This window comes from Geotrypetes seraphini, chromosome 6, assembly GCF_902459505.1.
Source record: "Geotrypetes seraphini chromosome 6, aGeoSer1.1, whole genome shotgun sequence".
Taxonomy (NCBI): domain Eukaryota; kingdom Metazoa; phylum Chordata; class Amphibia; order Gymnophiona; family Dermophiidae; genus Geotrypetes; species Geotrypetes seraphini.
In genome coordinates, this window is record NC_047089.1 from 65,397,807 (window position 1) to 65,422,473 (window position 24,667).

The following is a 24,667-nucleotide window of genomic DNA, read 5'->3' on the forward strand; positions in this document are numbered from 1 at the left end:
GGTGCAGTCCAAGGTGTGGAGGAGCTGCTCTGTTGGCTTGCACGCAGCTCCAGGTAGAAGGAGGGGAACAACCAAGCGATGTGGAAGGGGAGACCACCTTCTTCAGGAACCCCGGGTGAGTTCTGAGCGATGCATGGTGATGGCGCAGGGGGGTATAGGATGGGTAATCCAGCCGTGCGAGTGGAAGTCTCAAAGGCATCAAATGCTACTCTAATCATGTGCTTCCCACATTCTTCAATGTCTCAGAGAATCGGGGTTAAGAGGGATTTGCTGTCTGGTGGTAGGGAGTCCAGGGTCTCTTCGGCTTGCCTCGCTAGTGAATCATTGTAGAGCAGGGGTGCCCAACACGTCGATCGCGATCAACCGGTAGCTCAGGAAGGCAACGTGAGTCGATCGCAGAGCCCATCCCGGTCTCCGTGATAGACTCATGTTGCTGTCCCGATCTACCGGGCCTATCAGCCTTCCTCTCTCCGATGTCAAAGACGCCAACGCCAGGCATTAGGCTGTTTTTGTCATTTCGGGGGGGGGGGGGGCAGCAGCAGCCTGAAAAAGAAATCATCCTGGCCGGGGTCGGTGTCATGCTCCGGAGCTTCTACAGCCTTCCTATCTCCCTCTCCCTTCTACCTGCTTCCGGCCACACCCCCTGCTCCGCGGCTCTCTTTGGCAACTCAGCAGCAGCGATCAACACAAGCTTCTGACGTCGGGGCCTACCCTCTGCAAGTCCCGCTTGTTTCAACTTCCTTTTTCCACAAAGGCAGGACTCGTAGAGGGAAGGCCTCGATGTCGGCAGCTTGTCTTGATCACCGCTGCTGACGAGTTGCTGAAGAGAGCCGCGGAGCAGGGGGTGTTGCCAGGTGCAGGGAGAAGGGAGAAGGCCAGATGCAGGACTCGTGGGTGAGGGAGGAGAAGAAAGAGAGAGGGGAGGGAAACAAAAGGAAATATTTCATACTGGGCTGGGCCGGAGTGGAGGGAGGGTGGAAAGGTTCTGGCTACCGGGTGCAGTAACAAAGGAAAAGGGGGGAAAGCTGAAAATGGAGATAGTGACACAAAGAAGAGAAAGGGTAAGCAGGACCTACTGAATAAGGATAGAGATACAGAGGGGACATGAAGAGGAGGTGAAATAGAGACATAGAAGTAATGCTGAAAAAGTGGGGGGGGGGGAGATAAAGACATTGAAAGGGCAAATGGTGAACATGGGGTAAAGACAAGGACAGAGACAAATGAAGATTCTGAAAAAGTGGTGAGATAGGGATATAGGTGAGATGGACACAAAGAAGGGTGATGCTGGAAAATAGGTGGAATGGTAATTCTGACAGACACAGAAGGGAAATGCTGGATCAAGGAGAGATGGGGCTCAGGCTGGATAGAATAAGGAGAAATGCTTTGTTGGCCCGGAACTTCCTCTCCTACGTCAGAATTGACGTCAGTGAGCGGAATGCTGGTCAGCGCGACGTTTCTGCAGGGAAAGCTTGGGACGGCGGTGGCTTGGGGGCTGTTCCCCGATGGCGGTGGCAGCAAACCGAATGGCTTGGGGGAGGGCACGGAGAAAGAAAGAAAGGGGGCAGACAGGGAGACAGAAAGAAGGGGGAACAGGGAGACAGAAAGAAAAAGTTGGGGGAGAGAATGAGGTCTGGAGGAGAGGAAACATACAGGAGGCTGAAAGAAAGGAAGAAAGATTGGATGCACAGTCAGAAGAAGAAAGTGCAACCAGAGACTCATGAAAGCACCAAACAGCAAAGGTAGGAAAAATGATTTTATTTTCAATTTAGTGATCAAAATGTGTCTGTTTTGAGAATTTATATCTGCTGTCTATATTTTGCACTATGGCTCCCTTTTACTAAACCGCAATATCGTTTTTTAGCGCAGGGAGCCTATGAGCATTGAGAGCAGCGCGAGGCATTCAGTAAAAAGGGAAGGGGTGTATTTATCTATTTTTGTATTTTGTTACTGAGGTGACATTGCATAGAGTCATCTGCCGTGACCTCTGAAAAAACCCGGAATATGAATAATTAACATTTTCTCTGCCTTTCAGTGTGCTTTGTGTTTTTTAAAATTTTATTGTTGGTAGATCATTTTGACTTAGTCATTATAAAAGTAGCTCGCAAGCCCATAAAGTGTGGGCACCCCTGTTGTAGAGGATAAGCTGGAAGAGGTGAGTGTCTGTCCTGGCATTGAGCACGGCTCCATGGTAAATCTTTATGCCAATCATGTCCAGGGATTTTGTTCTTTTCTGGTAGGTAATTTGCATGTGAGTTCCTCTCCCCCTCTGCCCTCCCCTAATCTTACATCTTTCTTATCTGTGGATGGGCAGATTAGATGGGCCATTTGGCCTTTATCTGCCGTCATGTTTCTATTGCCACATCTCCATCAATATATTTTCCTTACTCCCTTCTTTCTAGCACTCCCCCACAGAATCCAACATCTCTCCCTTCTGCCTCCTTTTCTCATCACTTACTTACATACGCATTCACTCTATCTCCTCCCCCCCCCCCCCCCCACCAACACTAGGGTTACCAGACATCCGGATTTCCCGGGTCTGCACAGCTTTTCAAAACCCAGCACTTTGTCCAGGTTTTGAAAAGCCTCTTCTCAATTGGATCAAGCAAGAGGCAATCTGCGCATGCACAGATGCCACAGGATGATTTCATGCGCACGAGTGCGTGCACATGATATCATCGCATAGCATCCACACATGCGTGGACTGCCTCCTGCCCGACCAAAGCAGGCAGCGGGAGACAGAGCTAGGGCGGGACTGAGGTAGAGATGGGCGGGCCTAGGGTGGGTCTAGGGTGTCCGGATTTTACGATCGTAAAATCTGGCAACCCTAACCAACACCCCCCTTAACCATGGACTGGCATCTTCTCAATCCATCCTCTACTCCCTTCTGCCGACTTTTCAAAAGTTGGCAGCAACAGCAATTACCAAATATTGCTCTGTCGCAGGCCCAGTATCTTCTCTCTACCGCAGCCCACATCTGAGGAAATAGGAAACAGGAAGTACAGAGAAGTGGGCCATGGTAGAGAGAAGAGGCTGGGGCTGGCGCAGGGCAGTCTTTGGAAATCACTACCAACAACGTCTTCTGAAAAGCTAAAAGGAAGATTAGATTTGGGGAAGGAGGTTGAGGATGGAAGGGAGGGAGATGCCAGCCCATGGCTACTGGGGGGAAGGGGGGAGCAAGTAAAAAAAGTTTCTAGTAAGCTGTACCAGTGTATAGCGGCATTAAAAAAAAAGCCTGACTTTACTACCTCTCTCATATGCACATCTGAAAGTTGAAACTAAGGTTATGTTTAAGCTACTGTAAGTACCTTAGCATTTTTTTTTTTTATTCTACATGGTGTCTTCCCAGGGTATGTGTCATCGTTGTTAAATTTATCTACTAGAAAAATACAGTAGGGGTTTCTTCAATCAACATAGCACTTCTTTTTCCAAGTGTGAATAAAGTAAGATACAAAACCATTTTTTCTTCAATATTTACATATCAAGCTGCCAGGTGGTGGAACTCTACCAGTTACTCTTAAAACACCTAATAGATGATAGGAAATCTGCAAACATTTAAAGTCACTTTTCTTTCAAAAATATATTAGTCGATGATGAATAAGATGCAATGGAATTATATGTTTTGAATTTTATTCCAGAGTATGCTCAGCTATCTTTTATTGTAAAACCACTATGGGCCCTTTCTGAGGCTAAGGCAGGGCTCTTCAGCTTGGAAATAAGATTGCTGAGGGGGGGAATATAGTAGAGGTCTACAAAATCCTGAGTGATGTAGAACGTGCAAAGTAAATCAATTGTTTATTCCAGTTCTTTCAAACTTTTTTAGCTCCGGCAAAACAGAGCAAATGTTTTTTGTGGCACATTATAAATGAAATTATAAAATTGCAAAATCAACCAAAAATTAAATTTGACAGTTATTTATTTACTGTTGTTTAAGCTATGTATGGGTAACTGTAACAATGGTGAAACTAAAGTAGATAGAATAGAATTGCTAATCAATGCAATGAATGAGCTTGCTGGTTTAGTGTGGATTTTTTTGTTGTTTAACTTTGTGCATCATTTATTGAACCAGGCCCAATATGTGTAAACATCAGTAATTTAGTCATTGACAGAAGTACATGGCAACTATGGGGCTCATAATAAATAAATAAAAAAAAAACAACGTCTAAAAAGCTTAGGCCATTTCCCTGCCTCTAAATGCATAGAGCGAAAAGAGGCATGGGAGGTGGGCCAACCTATACGTAGTCATACAGCAGGTATAACCAAAGGTTTAGACAGGTTGCCTAGTTGGCACTTATATGTTTTGACTTAGACCAAGTCAAAACAGGTATAAGTGCCGAAAAAGGGGTGGCTGAGCTGATGGCTGCTGCTACGATCAGCCCAGCAGCCCCGGCAACCTGCCTTACCCCCCCCCCCCCCCAGCAACGATTGCGGAAGGAGAGATGGCCATCTTTCCTGCCACGATAGCCGCCCCTCCTCCCGACACGACCGGGGCAGGAGGGAGCCCAATCCCTCCTGCCCTGGAGACCGGCACCCTCCCCAACACGATCGGGGCAGGAGGGAGCCCAAGCCCTCCTGCCCCGGAGACCGGCACCCTCCCCAACACGATCGGGGCAGGAGGGAGCCCAAGCCCTCCTGTCCCGGAGACCGGCACCCTCCCCGACAAAATTGGAGCAGGAAGGAGGCCAAGCCCTCCTGCCCCGGCGAGCCCCCTACCCCCCACCCCCAATAAAATGTGGGCAGGAGGGATTCCAAGCCCCCCCTCCAAACACTCCCCCACCCACCAACCTGCGAGATCCCCTGCCAACCCCGCGCCCCCCCCCCCCTCCCGATGACTCCCTGTACCTTATGAACATCGGATGGACGGGTCCCAAGCTCGTCCGTCCGGCAGGCCCACCATCTGGCAGGCCCGTCCGTCTGGCAGGCCCAGGGTTTGGGCTCCCTCCTGCCCTGATCAGAGGGGGGGGTGGATCACAGCAGGGGAGATGAGCCATCTCTCCTGCTGTGATCGTTGCGGGGGAGGGGATGTGGATTCTGTAACTGGTGTTCTTTTTGCCAGAATCCAGCTTTTAGGCGAAAGACTGGCTCCTCCTTCGCCTAAAAGCTCTTGTGTTGGGCATTTGGGACTTAGGCTTTTTGAAAATTGATTATATGTGGTAAGTGTAGACATTGTGGTGGTCTGGGCGTTTAAACAGCTGAATGTAGAGGCAGGCCATTATTTTTTTTAAAAAACCTCCTTTTGGCGTTTTTGGGTTTTTTTTGAGAATGGACATTTTCCCTGCTTCTACTTTCAGTGTTTAGAGCCTAGGCCAAAACGGGACTTAGATTTTTTTTTTTTTAATTATGCCCCTCCACGTATGTAAATGAGCTTAGCACATACTTTTACCTTGGGCCTGCACATGGGCAAAATATGGGCAAGTTAAATATAGGCACAGAGCCCTAGTAAACTTTCAAAGAGGACAAATGAAGACTCAAAGGCCCAAATTCTATAAACGGTGCCACTAGTTAGGCTCTGTTAGGCACCCTAATGGTGCTGTTTTTAATTAGGTTAATTGACGTGATAATTGATCACGTTGTTTAGAAGCAATTAAAATCTCATTAAAGAAAAGATGGCACCTCCATAAATGGAGCCGGAATTGCGACTATGGAGGCGCCTACTGGTGCTTAAGGCTAAAATAGGCAGGATTAACGCCGGAAGTACCCTTAGGCATCAGTAGGCACCTCCAAAGTCACAATTCTCATCACAGATAGGCGCTGAAAATGTAGGCCTTGAAAATCCTGGCCTACATTTCTGGAGCCTATCTGTAACACATCAGTGATTCTATAAACAGCGCTGTTGTGTGATTGCCATACAATTGGCTCCATTTTTGTGGGTGGCTGCTGGGCCAAATTTCTTAAAATTAGTAGCATAATTCATTTGAATATTGGCCTTGTTATGTTTATATCATAAGTAGAAGAGAGTGGCAGATGAGAAAAAGAAATGTATGATTAGTGGTCAATAAAGATGGAAAAAGGAAGATGATTATATACGAACATGAACTATAAAATACCATACTTTCCACACCTTCTTCATAAATGTGAGCACACTCATTGACACCAGCTGTAAATGAAGGCACGTTTTTTGACCAATGTAGGGCCAATATTCAGTTGACAGCAGGCAGCTCCCTTAAAGCCTGTTTTCAGCACTGACCCTGGATATTCAATGTCGGACCATTTCCAGCAACCAGCATTGAATATTCAGGTTTTTTAAAAGGCAGCCAATAACCAGTGCTAACTGATCATCTGCTAGCGTATAAAGATGACTATTTATAAACTACCTTTTCATGAAGAGACTCGCCCAAATCAGTTTACAATACATTGAATAGTAATCAGGTACTCTTAAGTATTTTTTAGGGTTACCAGAATTTCCAAATGGGAAATTTGAACTCCCCAGGCCTGCCTGGTTCCACCCATACCTCCCCCCATTATACCCCAGTCCCACCCCCACTGCCTGCTCTCGTCACATGCATGCTCGGATGCCCGACCGCGATTTGTTGGAAGCTTTTCAAAACCTGGACAAACTGCCGGGTTTTGAAAAGCCATCCGGACCCCCAGATATGTCCTCAAAAGGGAAATCCGGACATCTGGTAACCTAGTATTTTCCCTATCTGTCCTGGCAGGCTCACAATCTAACCCTGGTGCCTGGGGCAATGAAGTGTTAAGTGACTTGCCCAGAGTCACAAGGAGCAGGCTGGGATTGAACTCACAACCTCAAGGATCCTGTAGTAACTGCCAAATCGGCGCACGTTAACTATGTCCTCAAATATATTTTAAATTTTTTTTTAGGGGCGTGTAAGGATGCAGAGTGTGGGTGTTTCTGTACTAATCAGCACAGATAACATTACCGCACACTAACTGGGATTGCCAAATGAGCCCATACCACCTACAAAATGGGTACTGGTAAGTACTCACATGATAATCTAATCTAATCTAAACCTTAAGTTTATATACCGCATCATCTCCATGAGAATGGAGCTCGACACGGTTTACAAGAATTTAAAATAGTGGGTAGAGAAGAAGAAAAAGGATTACATGAACTTATGTGTAGAAGGGGGGAGAGAAAGGGGGGAAGGATAGAGCTACAATTTGCTGAAAAGCCAGGTTTTCAGTTGATAATGGCAACATTAGCGCATGGTCATTAATACAAAAATGGGAAAAGGCCGTTTGTGTCTGTGGTAAAACTGGCCCTAGCGCAAGGGAAAAACCCCATATGAGGGCATGCTAAGGTTACTTTTTATCGCAGATTAATAAAGGGATCCTACTTTTCTTTATAAAATAGACTTGAAATGAGTACATTTTTACTGTCTTAAACTAGGCATCTGGTTATAAAATTACACTCAATATATAGTATATTAGAAAAAATATTATTTTGTATATATTAAGGATGTACATTTAGGGCTCCTTTTACTAAACTGCGGAAGAGCTTCGTACCACGGGCTGGCGAGGTAAATGTTCCAACGCTCATTCAATTCTTATGAGTGTCGGAGCATTTACCTCACTGGCCCGTGGTAAGAAGAAGCTCTTCTGCAGTTTAGTAAAACCCAGCATTAATGCATTAATAATGCAATTAACACGGGAAATGTTTAACTATGTTAAAAAACTTTTAATGCAATTAGCGCAATTGTCTCTCCTCTTCCTGCGCCCATCTAGCATTGCTCTCTCCCCCTACCCCATATTCTAAATTGTGCCATTTTGTTTCCCAGTCACTGCACACGAGGGGCCCCCCCGAAGGGAATGGGATTTTTATATACTGCTTGGACAAGGTATATTAAGTGGTTTACAATAAGATACTCAAGCATTTTTTCCCTATCTGTACCTGGGATAGTGGAGGATTAAGTGACTGCCCAGGGTAATAAGGAGCAATGCAGGATTTGAACCCACAACCTCAGGGTGCTGAGGCTGTAGCTCTAACCACTACACCACACTTTCCTCACTTGCTGCCTCTGCCCTCCCTGGAGAGCAGCCTTGCCACTGCCGCAATTTGCCTCCATCTGCGGCCGCCTCTACTCACCACCTGACGTAGTCCATTCTCTCTCTCTCTCTCTCTCCTTCTTCTCCCTCATGATCCTATCTGCAGTTCAGTCAAGTCTCTCTGCTCCTTCCCCCCCCCCACAGTCGGCTGGTGTAACTTCCTGTTTTGGTTTAACAGGGACTGAAAGACCGCAAGAATCTGGAGCTGCCTAGCCATCAGGCAGTGTCCTGCTTTAATTGCTAGCACTGCCGGCAGCTATGAAAGATTAGAGAGAAGGGGGGAAGGAGGAGAGAGAGCCAACCACAAGGGGAGGGAGGGAGGAGAGAGACCTGGCCCAACTGAATTGCACTGGACTGGACCATAGGGGAAGAGAGGGAGGAAGGAGAAAGATAGAAATGTCTGATCACATGGGGCAGGGAGAGGGATATAAAGCAATGGGGGAGGAGGGAAGAGAGAGAGAGTCAATCATGGGGGGGAGGATGGGGAGAGGGAGATATCTGATCATGGCAAGGGAGGGAGGAAGTTGATAGGAACACATGAAGATTTACTGTGAGAAAGAGGTGTAGATGGGGGTGAAGGTAGGATGATGTCTGAGAGGGCCAGATTCTGGAAATAGAGATGGAAAAAACAAGGGATAGGGTGACAGGAGGGAAGGAGAGAAATGGTGAGCATGGAGTGGTGGGGAGAGGGAGGGGTGGGAAGAGAGAAGGGAATGGAAAGGAAAGGGGAGTGAGATGATGGTGCTCATGAATGACAGGAAAGAGAAGAGATGAAACCAGACAGATTTGAAAAGGAGGAAGTAAAATGGAGGAAGGTTGATTGTGAAAGATGGATATAGGACAAGAAGAGGAAAAAAAAGTGAATAGGCAGAGGGGGGGGGGGGGTGCATGTCCCAGCTCTGTAGCAGGAGGGAGTGGGCATACCTCCTGTCAACTTTTCTTTAAGTGCGGGGGTCAGGGTGGGGCATGGGAGAGAGGATCTCAGGCCGTGGTCCTGGCATGATGGGGGGAGGTAATGGATAGCTGGGGGGATTGGAGGCATGGAGTAAGGGAAGAAAGGAAAGGGACTGGAACATTTTTCTTTTTCTATTTTCTAATTTGAAGGGGGGAGGGGTCTGAGATGTCAAGATTTATTTTCCTGTCAGTGCCTGAGCCAATCAGTGCTCGGGCACTGACATGAAGGAAGGCTATGGCAGTTATGACCCTGCCGGAAAATTCTGCCCTTAACAAGTGGGCAAAAAGTTTAGAGCATTACATGGAATGCTCCTTATAATACTAATGAGCTCCTTGTAATGCATTTGTATAGGATTTTCGGTGGCTCCTATGACTGTCATGCACTTGTGCTGAAATATTGGTTGCAATTAAAGTGGTTTTGAAGACCTGGCTTGTTCTGCTCTCTTCTATTGAACCCTTTAGAGCATCAGCAGGTGAGTTTCCTTGAAAGTAAGATCGGTTAAAACCAGTTTTACTTGCAAGGAAACATTTGTGCATTTGGGCCTTAGTAATGTTTAGATTTGTTATTTGCCAAGCGATATTTTCGATTACTTGTGATTGGCTAAATTTCAAAACAAATCTACAAATCTCGTATTTATTTAAGCTCCCATTCCTAAGAGAATACTGTGATATTTTCATGCTATTTTTATGGTAATGAACTGACTGAAAATCACAAGCTATGATTAGACATACTGGTGAGTTCTGGAGGTATGCTTGTCAATAAATAGGCATGGAGCCTAAATCAAAAATTAATCTGCCTTCTCACTCTTCCATTACTGCTAAAATAAAGTGTCAAAATACCTGTCAGCTGTGACAAACGACTGACACTGGCCCTTAATGCTGCTGTCAGTTTTAGTCATGTTAAATAGATCAGTGGCCAAATGATACACTTTGCTGCCAAATTAAAAAAAAAAAAAAAGCTTTCTGTCCTTCCCTAATAAATTTGTCTCTTAACAAGTACCATCAAGAACTGGGCAGCCAGCATCTCAGCAGTTGAAAATCTCACCATGGAATCTGGAACGTCAAGGTTTTATTTCTTGTGTGTACAAACAGGTCATGGCCCTTTCTGTGTTCCTGCAAAATGCTGTCGCTTGTTTTGACATATTACATAGGGTAAATTCAGACTGTTTTAGGGAATCATGTAAAGCCTTCTCATGCTCTTATGAACTGGTTTATTCAAATTTCTATATATTTTTTTTTTTTTTGCCGACAGAAAAGAGGAAATTCAAAGTGCAGCAATGCGAAGCAGCAGAAAGAAGAACAAGATGCTGAGAGTATGGCGCAGTGGTTAAAACTACAGCCTCCGCACCCTGAGGTTGTGGGTTCAAACCCACACTGCTTCTTGTGACCCTGGGCAAGTCACTTAATCCCCTCATTGCCCCAGGTACATTAAAGAGATTATGAGCTCGCCGGCACAGACAGGGAAAACTGCTTGAGTACCTGAATAAATGCATATAAACCGTTCTCAGCTCCCCTGGGAAAATGGTATAGAAAATTGAATAAATAAATAAAATAAATATGGAATAGAATACTCTTTATTAAAATATCTAATGCTCCAAACCAGGGATCTCAAAGTCCCTCCTCGAGGGCCGCAATCCAGTCGGGTTTTCAGGATTTCCCCAATGAATATGCATTGAAAGCAATGCATGCACATAGATCTCATGCATATTCATTGGGAAAATCCTGAAAACCCGACTGGATTGTGGCCCTCGAGGAGGGAATTTGAGACCCCTGCTCCAAACTGCTTCCGACACTCATAGGAACTCTATGAGCATCGGGAGCTGCGCGGAGCATTCAGCGTGGCTCCCTGCGCTAATAAACCGCTATCGCGGTTTAGTAAAAGAGGGAGGGGAGTATATTTCTTAAGAAACAGCCAAATTCTGTGGAAGATGCAACAAAAAACATTCTGGTGTGGGTTTGTTTGGTTTTTTCGGTTCACAGTGTATAATATGAGCATGCAAATTTGCATACTGGTCAGCAGTGTGAGCATACACGTTTATAGAATTAGAGGGTTAGTGTGGGTTTTAGTGCGTGTTAACCGTGTACTAATAACAGACAGTGCAGACTTGATACTAGTAAGTTCAGCCTTTGAAACAGTCACAGCTTAGACCTAGAACATGCTTGCCACAGACTGGGTGCCGTCACTACTGTATGGCTCAGAGATGCAGGACCTTAGGGAAGTAGGAGCAGGTGTGAAAGAGAAGAGAAAGGTTAGGCTGAAAGAGGGGAATGAGAAAATGTAGATCAACATGGAGTGAGAAAATGTGTCATTTCCTGTCATCCACACATTTCCTAGGGGGAAGATACTAGGAAAAGGGGAAAACAGGGGGTATGGTTATCTGTCACAGCCCTGGGAACACTGTCTCTTTCCTCCCTTCTTTCTCAGAGTTTGAAAATAACTGAAAAGGGCCAGACATGGTTTCCCTCTCTCCCAGCCCAGTAGACTCATCTTTGAAGGGGACCCAACCTCCATCTGGCCCTCTCACTGATTTGAAATGTCCTATGTGGTAAAAGTCCTAGGACTCCTATTGTATACAAATACAGGGAGCCTTTTCTCTGTGTTCTGGTAGCACAAGCAATAGTGACACAGGGAAATACTTTTAAAACCAAGAGGAGGAATTTTTTTTTCACTCAGAAAATAGTTAAGCTCTGGAACGTGTTACCAGAAGTAGTAGCAGATAGCATAGCTGGTTTTAAGAAAGGTTTGGACAATTTCCTGGAGGAAAAGTCCATAGTTTGTTATTGAGAAAGACATGGGGGAAGCCACTGCTTGCCCTGGGTCGGTAGCATGGAATGCTTCTACTCCTTGGGTTTTGGTCAGGTACTAGTAACCTGGATTGGCCACCGTGAGAACGGGCTACTGGGCTTGATGGACCTTTGGTCTGACCCAGTAAGGCTAGTCTTATGTTCTTATTCATACACTGGACTGGCCCTTACAGAGCCTTCCCTTTATAGATATAAGGGCTATTGCTGTCTTTCCATTTCATATGAAGGAAAACTTAAACCTCTTCCTCCCCCAGTCACCTTCTTTTTCCTCACTTAGGGAGTTAGGTAGTCACCTAAAGTCCTAGATCCAATAGACAAGATGCCAGCTCAAATTACCTACTCCAACTGTATTCATTGTTTCTCGATTCTTCTCTCCACCAACTAGAGTTCCCAACATCACATTCATCCTGATCCACTTAGTCTGTTTGATTGGAAGGTGCCACAGTTGACATTTTCTAGCAATGAAAACCAGGGCTGAAATTAACATCTCAGTAGCAGTAAAACAGGCAGACTGAGCTATTTCGCATGGAATAAAGAACATCAATGCACATTCCTGTCTAGTCATATAATTGCTTTCCTTTTACCTTTGTAAGTAGAATGTGCAACTGACAATGTGATTCTGTTAACGCAAGGTGCTCACTGTATCAGGGTTTTTGACCCTTTAGAATGCATTGTAAGGACATAGGACCTATGGCTAATGCTTATAGCAGTGTGTCAGGGAAGTGAATGGAAGAGAACAGAGCAATAGATCCTGTGACTGAGAGCTCCAACACTTGACCGAATAAATGCCGAAGGTAAGAGAGGCAAAGGGCAAAAGCAATTATTCCAGTAATAGAAACCTTCACCAAGGGTATTATCGCTTTAGAAAATGGAATTGGAAGAAAAGATTAAACAAATAACTGGTAACATTTTTTTAATCTTTCACCTGGCTGTTCAGCCATGAAGTTCCAGCAGGCTTCTATTGACATCGGTCTTCAGGAACTTATACTTGTTGCCTCACATAAATGTTCTAGGTTCTAAGTGCTCTACCAGGGTTCCGTTTTGTGTTATGCTATGTTCCATTATATTTCTATGCTGCCTGCCTCAAACACAAGTCTGGCCCAAACCAGATAATAACAAATTAATAAAATATATCATAATAACAAGCCAGTACATTAATAAAATGACATAATATGTGAAAATGTATAATGATGCTCAGATATCAACCCAAGTATACGGTAGATGTAGAAGTGGTCTACAACTCAAACCCTTTGTAGGGCCACATTTTGGATTTGTAGGTACTTGGAGGGCCGCAGAAAAAATAGTTAATGTCTTATTAAAGAAATGACAATTTTACATGAGGTAAACTATAAAGAGTTTTATCTCATGCAAAATTGTCATTTTTTTAATAAGACATTAACTATTTTTTCTGCGGCCCTCACAGTTAAAGTTTAGCATCTTTCCTTTCTCAAAACTGACACATTTCACTCACTATATTGAATATAAAATCATTTTCCCTACCTTTGTTGTCTGGTGACTTTATTTTTCTGTGCTTTTAACTATGTTTCCAGGACCTTCTTGTACATTGACTGTTTTTCTCTCCATCTTCACTTTCTGCCTTGCATCCATCTTTATAATTAAAAAAAACACTTCCCTGGATATGCAATTGTAATGATTTGACAATGCTATACATATGTAAAGATCAGCTCATAGATATAGAGGGGCTTTTACAAAAGGCAAAAAAACCCTTTACCACCTCACCACCCAATCATTGTTGTATCTTCCTTACTTTGAAGCATAAATAGTGCCAGTTCGTGCCAAATTAACTAAATTTTTCCAATTATGAAGGACGGGTGCAGTTAGAATACGATAAAGCTGAGCCTCAAAGTAATCACTCAGCAGAGCACTCTCACAATCACCAAGCAGTATCTGGCAGAAATCAATATCTGTTTTAATAGAAAAAATATCAGATATAGTGTGCCAGACTTTGCTTCAATAATTCTGAAGCAGGGGGCAATGTAAAAGTAAGTGATTTAAAGTTCCCAGGTCTGCATTGTAGGACCAGCATTGGGGTGATAAAGAAGCGTTAATCTTGTTAGAAGGACAGGAGTCCAGGTGGCCCGGTGGAGAAGAAAAATATAACAATTGGAATAGGGGAGCTGATTTGAGTGATCTAAAAAGGTGTGACCACATTTTTGGCCATATGTCTGTATCCGCAGTATAATGCAAGTCATCAAGCCATTTGGATAAACTAGTTTAAGCCTGAAACTTCTTAATCTGAATGTATCTGTACCATGCCGAGGCAACACCTCTACCTAGCTAGGATAATTTGTTTATAAGAATTAATAAATCAGGATTTTCCGGTAGAGATACTAAGTCAGGAAAAGCCTTCCGTAAACAGTGGGTAAGTTGTAGCCATCTGAATTGTTGGCTAAGGGGAAGGTTGTAAGAGGCAATTATTTCTATAAAATTTATCCAAGTATGATGCTTAGTGATATGTTTAAGGGTCCATATGCCACATTTTTATCAGGTGGGCCAGGAAACTGTGGAGTTCTGTATCCTTATCATTGTATTATGCCATATAGGGGTGTGTAAAGACATGGTCCAAGTGACTTCCACAAGGTCATTCGCATATATGAGTGCTGATGTAGCAGAAGTTACAATAATATCCGATTTGAGCAGGGGAGGGAGTTCCATGTCGACAACAGATTGAAGAAGATGAGTACTATATTTATCGCATTCAATCAGTAGCCAACAGGGTGTGTCGTCTGTGTCACAAACAACTGACCAGAAGGAGCAGTGGCGAAGTAAGAAGGATATGTGATAATGGTAGAAGCACAGAAAGTTAACTCCACTGGATGCTCTATTCACTTTAAGCTTGTGAAGGCCGATACGCGGCTGTTATTCCAAAGAAATTTCAAAAGTATGGAGTCAATGGAGGTATAGAAGGATTTGGGCATTAGAAAAGGAAGCATGTTGAGTATATAATTGATTTTAGGAGTAATGATCATTTTTATGGTTTCCAGTCTCCACCACCATGTTAGATTAAGAGGGGACCAGCAACCAACAAGATCTTTAACCATGGACATTATATATTCAGCATTATAAGATATGGTTTCTTCTAAGAACATAAGAAGTTGCCTCCGCTGAGGCAGACCAAAGGTCCATCTTGCCCAGCGGTCCGCTCCCATGGCGGCCCATCAGGCCTACTTGCCTGAACAGTGGTCCTTGACTAATTTTATAACTTACCTCTAATCCTCTAATCCTAACCCTATAACCTACCTCTACTCCTATCTGTACCCCTCAATCCCTTTGTCCTCCAGGTACCTATCCAAACCTTCTTTGAAGCCCTGTAGCGTGCTCCTGCTTATCACATCCTCCGGAGGTGGGACCATAGTTTTTAATTACATTGGAGCAAAGATTTGACATGATTTACCTATTTCTATCAGGTGACTGATATCTTATGTTTCTTATAAATTGCTGAAAACATATCTATTTGAGAATTCTTAACTTAGCCACAACACAATTTTTTCAGCCAGCAGTTGTCCCAATTCTTGGTAACCTTTATGCTCGGGGTGAGTTCCCATGATCCCTCAATTCTCATGGCACATCCCTTGAGTAGTTACAGCCCTTAGTCCTAATTTAGACAGGCTTATTCTGGAGCCTCTTTGCTCTTCTTCTTTAAACAAACAAACTTGGTTAGAGTTCAGGGCATATGCAAATTAGGCTTCTGTCATTCAACTTTATGCAGATACACCAAACCTGGATGGCTAGGATCTCTCCATGGGCTGGAGCGATGATAGAGGGGGAAGAAAACCGAGGGCTTTATCAGGGGAATTGGGATATTCAGACCCCAGCCCTGACATTCAGCTGTGGCCTGCATGTGATCCAGCACCCAGCCCTGCCTGAAATTAGCCACCAATATTCAGTTCTGGTCCCCAGATATGAGTTGGCACTGAATATTAGGGGCTAATTTAGCTGGCAATGGTCACCTTTTATAAAAACGTTGACTGTTGCCAGTTAAATATCAGAGGGGACACTTTTTGAAAGACTGAGCACTCTTTCCCAACAGTGCACCCATTCAAACCATTGGGTATTGTCACCTGCCGGGGTCTCTAGGAGCAAGAGAAAGACCACCGACAGGCGGCAGCACTACCCTGGCGTGGCTCCCAAAGTGGAAGACCTCACTGGTGTCCCAATACTTTGGGCTTCGCTACAATAAAGTACAGCGAGCCAAGTCAAATCAAAACAATGTCCAAAGTTTAATTTGTATCCAAAACACAACGATTAAAAAACCAAAAAATCATATAAAGAAGCACTAGCGTACAAGCTTCCTTTTTTTCCAAAGAAAAAAAAAACAGATTTTTATCTTTCAAACAGTTAAGTGAAAGAACAGCAGTGTTCAGGTTAGGTAACTTCACAGTCAAGGTTCTAGGGCTTCACCCTGCCCTGAACCACAGTCTCAGTAAGAGCACACAACACTAGTCCCAAAAAGAAGTCCTCAAGAATACTCTTGAGTCCTGGACTTTCAATCCAAGAATCCGGTTTCTTCACCAGGCACTCATATTTCACATTGTAAAGCACTCTTCAATCATGAAAAGAAAAAAAAAACAAAATCCCACTGCAGGCTCTTGTTATTCCAGCAATAATCAGTTTCAGTCCTTCCCACTGTTGGGCCACAGAATTGCTGGTTCCCCTTTTTATTACTTAGCTTTAAACAAGCTCCCTCTGAATCCCAACCCTCAGATCTTCGGGGCTCCAACCCCAATTCTGTAAGTCCTTTAAACTTAAATAGGTTACTGGGAAACTGCTTCACAAGCCAGCAAACTTCCTTCAGTTTCTCTGGGCTTTTGGCACAGCTGGAGTGCAGCAACGTAATCAGTGCTGGTGCAGCACTGCTCTGAGCTTGGCTTTGCACACCAAACATGAATAGTTTTTATCAATTTTCACAACTATATTCTTATACGCCCCCGTACCTCTAGTACTTAGTGAGAGGCTGCCCAGCTCACATCCATGGCTTCCTCGTTGTCAGCTTCAGGCATGGACCATTCAACCGTGTCCATGTTTTCTGGCATACCCAGCTGCTCTGCTGGCTCCTGAGCAAAGGAATCCTCACACTCCATGGGTTCCTGAGCAAGGTCTGGCCTTTGCCTGGTCCGGAGAACCTTCCCTGCCAGGTCCTCGTGTGCAGCCTGTCTTACTGCCTTGGAGAGCTGCTTAAAAGTCTTTGGGCCACACCCTGTACTAGGTGTGTGTGTGCCTGACTTTCGTGCTCTTAGGCTCCCCCCCGGGTTGCTGGGCAGAATACCACTGGGAGCCTGATTAAACCTCTTAATGTAGCTGGGGTTTTTACTGGGCCGTGGAGCTACCTTGTATTCTGGCTCCTGATCAGGTTCAGATGGCTCAGGATAGGCAGCTTTGCTTTCGGTATCCCCTGCCTGTTCATTCTCGATCACTCCCTGGTCTCGGGCACAGGTTTTAGGCTGTGGTTTCCCTCGGACATGACTGTCTCGGGGAGCGGATATGTCACAGTATGCACAAACTATTGCATATGCATGAACTGCCGAGCATATGTGCACATGTATGCACTACTGAGAAAGGAATACACACTTTCCAAACTGGTGCATATTCTTTTGAAAGAACACACATAGGACCAAATTCTATATATGTCACCTAAAAAATTGGAGCCACAAAATTCTGTGCCTAGTATTATTCTATGAACCGCCTTCAGAGTTAGGCACAATTTATAGAATACAAGTAGCACCCCCCTCCATGGGCCTGCATGCCTGCACCTAAATTGTGCATGGATTAGGCATATTCTATAACAATGTGCCTAACTTTTAAGAATGCCCACAACCTGCCCATGCCCTCCCCTGGGCAAGCCCCCTTTTGAGATCCACACAATAGAATTTACACACACTATTTTATAGAACACATTTAGAAAGATGTGTGCATAAATTCTAATAAGTGCCAATAATTGCTTGTTAATTGGCAAATTATCAGTACTGGTTGTTTGGTTAATTAAGTTGTACGCACAAATTGACAATGTACACAGATTTGCAAGTGCAACTTTGGTAAAAATAAATAGAATCTGGGGGTCAATGAGTTTGCTCCCATAAAGACAGAATGACCAATCAAAAATGACTAAAAATGACATTTCCAAGAAATAACACAGGAAAAATTTTGTGGCTGCCCATCCCTATTCATTAGCTGTCATCTTATTCTATGTTTTATGTTTTTTCCACTGAATAAAATCCACAAATTCTGCTAGAAACATAGACCAATTATTGTCTTATGCAGAACATACCAGCTGTAAGGAATAAACTTAGACCTCACATCAATATCACCTTCTGTGGGGACCACTAATCATTGCTTAAGTCAAATTCTTTTTCTTGCAATTAATTAAAGGAATAATGAACTCACTAACTTCTAAGGATTTTCTTACCTATTGACTTTTAACTTTCTATATAAGTTAACTCATTAGTCAAAGCAGAAAACCCTTCCAAAAAATCTCTATTAGGATCACATGAAGAATTTCGGACAAGCTCTTAATGGACAGGCAAGTCTGTTGCAGTTTGATAATAATTTGTCTGCTAATATTCCAAGTTAATGGTACCAACCTATCTTAATTTAGATTCATCAACTATAAGAGACATAGAGGGGAATTTTCAAAACATACTTCTAAGTCCGATTTGGACGTATGGCGCTAGACGTCTAAAGTCGGCAGTAAGAAAATATCTATTTTCAAAAGGTAAACCACCATACATCTAGAAATTTATTTATTTTTTTAAAATCCTCTACATGAACAAAAATTTCATCCAAATTAGCATTTATATTGAGACAAGGTTCCCATTAGCTTCTTACGTCCAACATTAGGATCTCACCTCAATGGTTAAAAATTAAGGAAAAACAAGCGGGAAATATACTGTACATTTGGCAGACTTTGCATTCATGACTAAATCTACATCAAATATGAATAGTGAGTCACTTCTCATTACATAACTGGCATGGCATGAAATGGATAGATTGTTAACAGTGAGTTGGAATGACACTGCTTACATGCCCATTTGGAAAACCCTAAAATATTGATTCGAAGGAAGCCAATCAGCTGGAGCTTGTGGAAAATGGCAGGTATATGGACTCTGAACCAAATGTATAACAATTCTAAATGGATCCCCTCATCCCTCATTTACTTTCATTTTTATTCTTGTCAGTATTGTGTTCACAGCCAACTGCAGATCATTAAACCATCTGTCAAAACTCAACTCTACAAAAGAGACTAACACCAAGGATCCTGAGGAACACCGATTAAGCCGAAATACATATGTGTCAAGCCATTGCACTTATTAGGCAGAGGTCTTAATATCAATAAAGTTTGCACACATTATTGAACATCTCCACTGTTGTTCTTGTCGTGTTTTGAGTGTGGAGACGTCTCTCCTGTCTTGCTTGACTATATTCCCTCATTTCTCAAGGCATTTGCAAATTAGACTTTTGTCATTCAGCTTCGTGTAGCCCCTCTAAGCTGTTCTGTGGCAGTAAGTTCTTTTTTATATAATTTAGATGATTCAGATTCTCTTTCTGAAGGTGTTTCCTTGAAAGTTTTGAAAAAATTGAAATTGCTCTTCTCTGTGCTTCTGGCCTATTTTATAAGAACAAAACAATTTAGGGTAACTTATGTTTAAATGACAGAAAGGGGAAAAAATTGTGAAAACCAAAACAATAACTAAGCCCATTCTCTCCAATAGGGAAATATGATAAAGTACCTGAATGTAAACCACTTAGGACATAAGTGGTATATATAAAATAAAAAAGTAGGCTGGCCTTCATTTAGTTAAATGTTATATCGGGGAGTGCTAGGGAGATAAAATTCCTAGATGTCATAAATCACTTCTTCTTGGAGCAACTGGTCTTGGAACCAACAAGAGGGGGTGCTATTTTAGATTTGGTCCTTAATGGAATGCAAGACATAGTACAGTTAACTGTGTTGGGTCCATTGGGAAACAGTGATCATAACGTGATCAAATTTGAGCTGATACCGGGAGTAACGTCGCAAAAGAAATCTACTGTAGAGGCATTTAATTTTCGAAAGGGCGACTATGATAAAATGAGGGAAATGATTAAAAAGAAGTTAAAATGATCAGTTGCAAAGGTTAGGACTGTAAACCAGGTGTGGATGTTATTTAAAAATACCATCAGGAAAGCCCAGACAAGATGCATTCCACGTATCAGCAAAGGTGGAAAGAAGAGGAAACGAGAGCTGGCGTGGTTAAAAGGTTAAGTGAAAGAGGCTATTAGAGCCAAAAAAAAATCCTTTAAAGAATGGAAAAAAGATCCGAATGAAGAAAGTAGGAAGAAACACAAGGACTGGCAAGTTAGATGCAAAGCATTGATAAAGACAGTTAAGAAAGAATATGAAGAGAAACTTGCATAAGAGGCAAAAACTCATAGGAATTTTGTTAGGTACATCAGAAGTAGAAAATTGTGAGAGAATCTGTGGGACTGTTGGATGATCAAGGAGCGAAAGGGGCACTCATGGAGGATAAGACCATAATGGAAAGACTGAATGAATTCTTTGCTTCAGTCTTTACGAAAGAAGATGTAAGAGATTTACCTGAACCCAAAATGGTTTTCAAGGGTGATGATACGGAGGAACTGAAAGAAATCTCGGTGAATCTGGAAGATGTACTAAGCCAAATCGACAAGTTAAAAAGTGATAAATCACCAGGACCGGATGGTATACATCCTAGGGTATTAAAAGAACTCAAAAATGAAATTGCTGACCTGATGTTAGTGATCTGTAACCTGTTTAAAATCGTCTGTAGTACCTGATGATTGGAGGATGGCCAATATTACGCCAATTTTTAAAAAGGGCTCCAGGGGAGATCCAGGAAATTACAGATCGGTAAGCCTCACTTCAGTGCCGGGCAAAATGGTAGGAACAATTACAAAAAATAAAATTGTGGAACAAGTAGACAAACATGATATAATGAGACAGAGTCAGCATAGGTTCAGCCAAGGGAAATCTTGCTTCACAAATTTGCTTGACTTCTTTGAAGGTGTGAATAAACATGTGGATAAAGGTGAGCCAGTTGATATAGTATATCTAGATTTTCAGAAAGCTTTTAATAAAGTTCCTCATGAGATGCTCCTGAGAAAATTAAAGTGTCATGGAATAGGTGGCAAAGTTCAGTTGTGGATTAGGAATTGGTTATTGGATAGAAAACAGAGGGTAGGGTTAAATGGTTATTTTTCTCAGTGGAGGAGAATAAACAGTGGAGTGCCGTAGGGATCTTTACTGGGGCCGGTGCTATTTAATTTTTTTATAAATGATCTGGAAATTGGAACGATGAACGAGGTGATTAAATTTACAGATGACACTAAACTGTTTAAAGTTGTTAAAACGCATGCGGATTGTGAAAAATTGCAGGCAGACCTTAGGAAATTGGAAGACTGGGCATCCAAATGGCAGATGAAATTTAATGTGAACAAATGCAAAGTGATGCACATTGTGAAGAATAACCTGAATCACAGTTATTGGATGCTAGGGTCCACTTTGGCAATTAGCGCCCAAGAAAAGAATCTGAGTGTCATCGTAGACAATACAATGAAATCTTCTGCCCAATGTGCGGCAGCGGCCAAAAAAAGCAAATAGGATGCTAGGAATTATTTAAAAAGGGATGGTTAACAAGACTAAGAATGTTATAATGCCCCTGAATCAGAAAGCTTTTAATAAAGTTCCTCATGAGAGGCTCCTGAGAAAATTAAAGTGTCATGGGATAGGTGGCAAAGTTCAGTTGTGCGACCTCATCTGTAGTATTGCATTCAATTCTGGGCTCCTTATCTCAAGAAAGATATAGTGGCACTAGAAAAGGTTCAAAGATGGTAAAGGGAATGGAACTCCTCTCGTATGAGGAAAGATTAAAATGGATAGGGCTCTTCAGCTTGGAAAAGAGATGGCTGAGGGGAGATATGATTGAATTCTACAAAATCTTGACTGGAGTAGAGCGAGTACAAGTGGGTCAATTTTTCACTCTGTCAAAAATTACAAAAACTAGGAAGCACTCGATAAAGTTACAGGGAAATACTTTTAAAACCAATTGGAGGAAATCTTTTTTTCACTCAGAGAATAGTTAAGCTCTGGAACACGTTGCCAGAGAATGTGGTAAGAGCAGATAGCGTAGCTGGTTTTAAGAAAGGTGTGGACAAGTTCCTGGAGGAAAAGTCCATAGTCTGTTATTGAGAAAGGCACGGGGGAAGTCACTGCTTGCCCTGTATTGGTAGCATGGAATATTGCTACTCCTTGGGTTTTGGCCAGGTACTAGTGACCTGGATTGGCCACCATAAGAAGGGGCTATTGGGTTTAATGGACCATTGGTCTGACCCAGTAAGGCTAGTCTTATGTTCTTATACATTATTGGGAAAATATATAAAGCATTTTCCATTTCTAAAGCATATTTAACATGCAGAAAATGGGTCTTATTAAATTCTGTGGTTGATTATGCACATATAATCCAGGGGTACTTTTTGGGATAGAGGAGGCAGCTGTGCTAAAATCCATGCAAGGAAGGGGTCCAACATCAGCAGGTAGTACCATAGTGGATTAATATAGGATCATACCTAGTGAAGAGAGAACTTTGAGAAACAGGGTCTCCATTGAAATGGCAACCTACTGGTATGTGTCCTGAAATTAAAAGCTGAACTTTTTTTTCCCCCAGGTTGTTGTTTCTTTTCTTACATGCACATTTTATTCCTGCCTAAATATTTAAGGAAACTTACCCCCACCCCCACCCCTTTTTATGAAGTCACATTAGGGTTTTTTATCGTAATGAAAGTAAAATCCAGATGTCTCCTTTCTCTGGAGCCATAAGGTAACTCTAACTCTGAGTCTAAGTAAGGTTTATTAAATTGAAATTAAATAAAATCATGGAATGCCAGTGTAACATTATGCTTTCCTGGGGGTAAAATAGAGCTGAGTTTGGCACTGAGGCAGCAATGGGATTCTCAAAATACTGTAGCATGAGGTTTCCTTATGGAAATTCAAACTCGCACAACAGCGCACTCTCAACCATGCTGTGAGTGATGTCATCAGATTTCAGAGAGGCTGCAAAGGAAATCAGCAGTGACAAGTTGAATGGCTGGTGTCACAGAATAATGGGTCCTTAGAGAAAATAAGAGCTTTTTCTTTGTGAATTAGTGTGTGAGAAGCAACTAGACAAGTTAAATGAGAAGCTGCTCCACTCCTGTGAGAACAGTGTTTTGAGAGGGCCATGGAATGAATAGCTTGAGGGAGAAAATAAAAACACAAAACCCTTGGAATTTACCAAATATGAGGAGACTTTCTGTTTCATTTAAAGAAGAAATCTGTGACATTGGAAATCTGAGAAAAGGCAGCCAGATTTGAAAAATACACCCAACAGTCCTATGAGAATATTTCAAGTTTAAATGAGGGCTATGGCAGCTGAAAGGAACAGCAAAGATCGGAGACAGCAGTCTAGAAATGAATAGTTAATTCACTGGAGCACTAAAAGTGACAAATTAAAAATATTGGGATAGATGTAAGAGAGGTATCAGTAGTCTGCAGATAATACGCCAGACAATCTAAAGAAGCAGAAAACACATCTTGGTGTCAGAGGAGCTTTAATTCAATAAAGATCTCGCAAAAGTACTTGACATGGACTACATTTCACCCTGAACTATGAGACCTGAGGAATCCTGCCTTTGGGATTTACATTATCCTTTTTGGCACTGGGCCTTTTGGTCATATGAGATCACTATAAGGAATAACAAATAATGTATTTCTAACCAGAAATAAGATGGAGGATGGAGGGGAGGAGGATATGATGGAGATGTTTAAAATCCTGGGGTAGACCACATTGATAATGTCGTTTTCAAAGCAGATGGAGGTCTCAAAATGGCCCAAAACGTCCAACTGCCAAAAACATCCAGACTGCAATTTTCGAAAGAAATAATTTGGACATTTTACACTGTAGTTTGTCCAATAGCAAAAGGATCTGTTGGGGCGTGTTTTGTGCAGGAATAGGGAGGGACCAAAATTAAGATGTCTTTCAGTTATAATGGAATAGGAAGAAATGTCCAAGGCAGAAAAGGACTTTTTATCTAGACTTGTTTTAATCATGCCCAGGGTACAAAAAGGTATCCCTTTTGAGCAGCTGATCACTGGAGGGATGAAGGCATGATCCCTCCTTAATTTCCCAGTGGTTACTGACCCCCCTACTACCTTCCCTAAATAGTGGAAGTAACAGTGGATACCAATCTCTATGATAGGTTCAAGTATTATAACCGTTTAAACTAAACTAAATTAAACTAAACCTTAAGTTTGTATACCGCATCATCTCCACAGAAGTAGAGCTCGACATGGTTTACAGGAATAGATATAGAAGGAACTCCAACAAAAGTAGAAGGACTTAGTAAAGAGAAAGTTTAGAGGGACTTAGAATATTGAATAGGGAGAGGTCAATTATATTTTAGAGTAAAGCCAAGTTTTCAAATGTTTTCGGAAGAGTTGGAGGGAGCCTAGACTCCAATGCGGGGCAGTAAAGCTGTTCCACAGTTCGGTGATCCTGAAGACGATGGATAGAAACATAGAAACATAGAAACATAGAAAAAGACGGCAGAAAAGGGCTATAGCCCACCAAGTCTGCCCACTCCAAATACCCGCCCTCTGATTTCACTCCCCTAGGGATCCCCTGTGAATATCCCACCTTCTCTTAAAGTCCGACACGCTGTTGGCCTCAATCACCTGCAGTGGGAGTTTGTTCCAATGATCCACCACTCTTTCAGTGAAGAAGTATTTTCTGGAGTCGCTATGGAACTTCCCTCCCCTGATTTTTAGCGGATGCCCCCTGGTGTTCGAGGGTCCCATGAGGTAGAAGATATCTTCTTCCGACTCGATACGGCCCGT

At 42.7% G+C, this 24,667-nt stretch overlaps 1 protein-coding gene across 2 annotated transcripts in view; it reads left to right on the plus strand.

The window, feature by feature from the left end:
- LOC117361897 overlaps nucleotides 1-10,411 on the plus strand; it is a 39,742-nt gene extending 29,331 nt beyond the window's left edge. The window contains exons 2-3 of one of the 2 annotated variants that reach the window (XR_004539742.1): nucleotides 6,820-6,933; nucleotides 10,211-10,411. The gene's annotated coding sequence lies outside the window, so the exon portion shown is untranslated. The remainder of the gene's footprint in view (nucleotides 1-6,819; nucleotides 6,934-10,210) is intronic. The other variant, XR_004539741.1, reaches the window with a different exon arrangement.
- The last annotated feature ends 14,256 nt before the right edge of the window (nucleotides 10,412-24,667 follow it).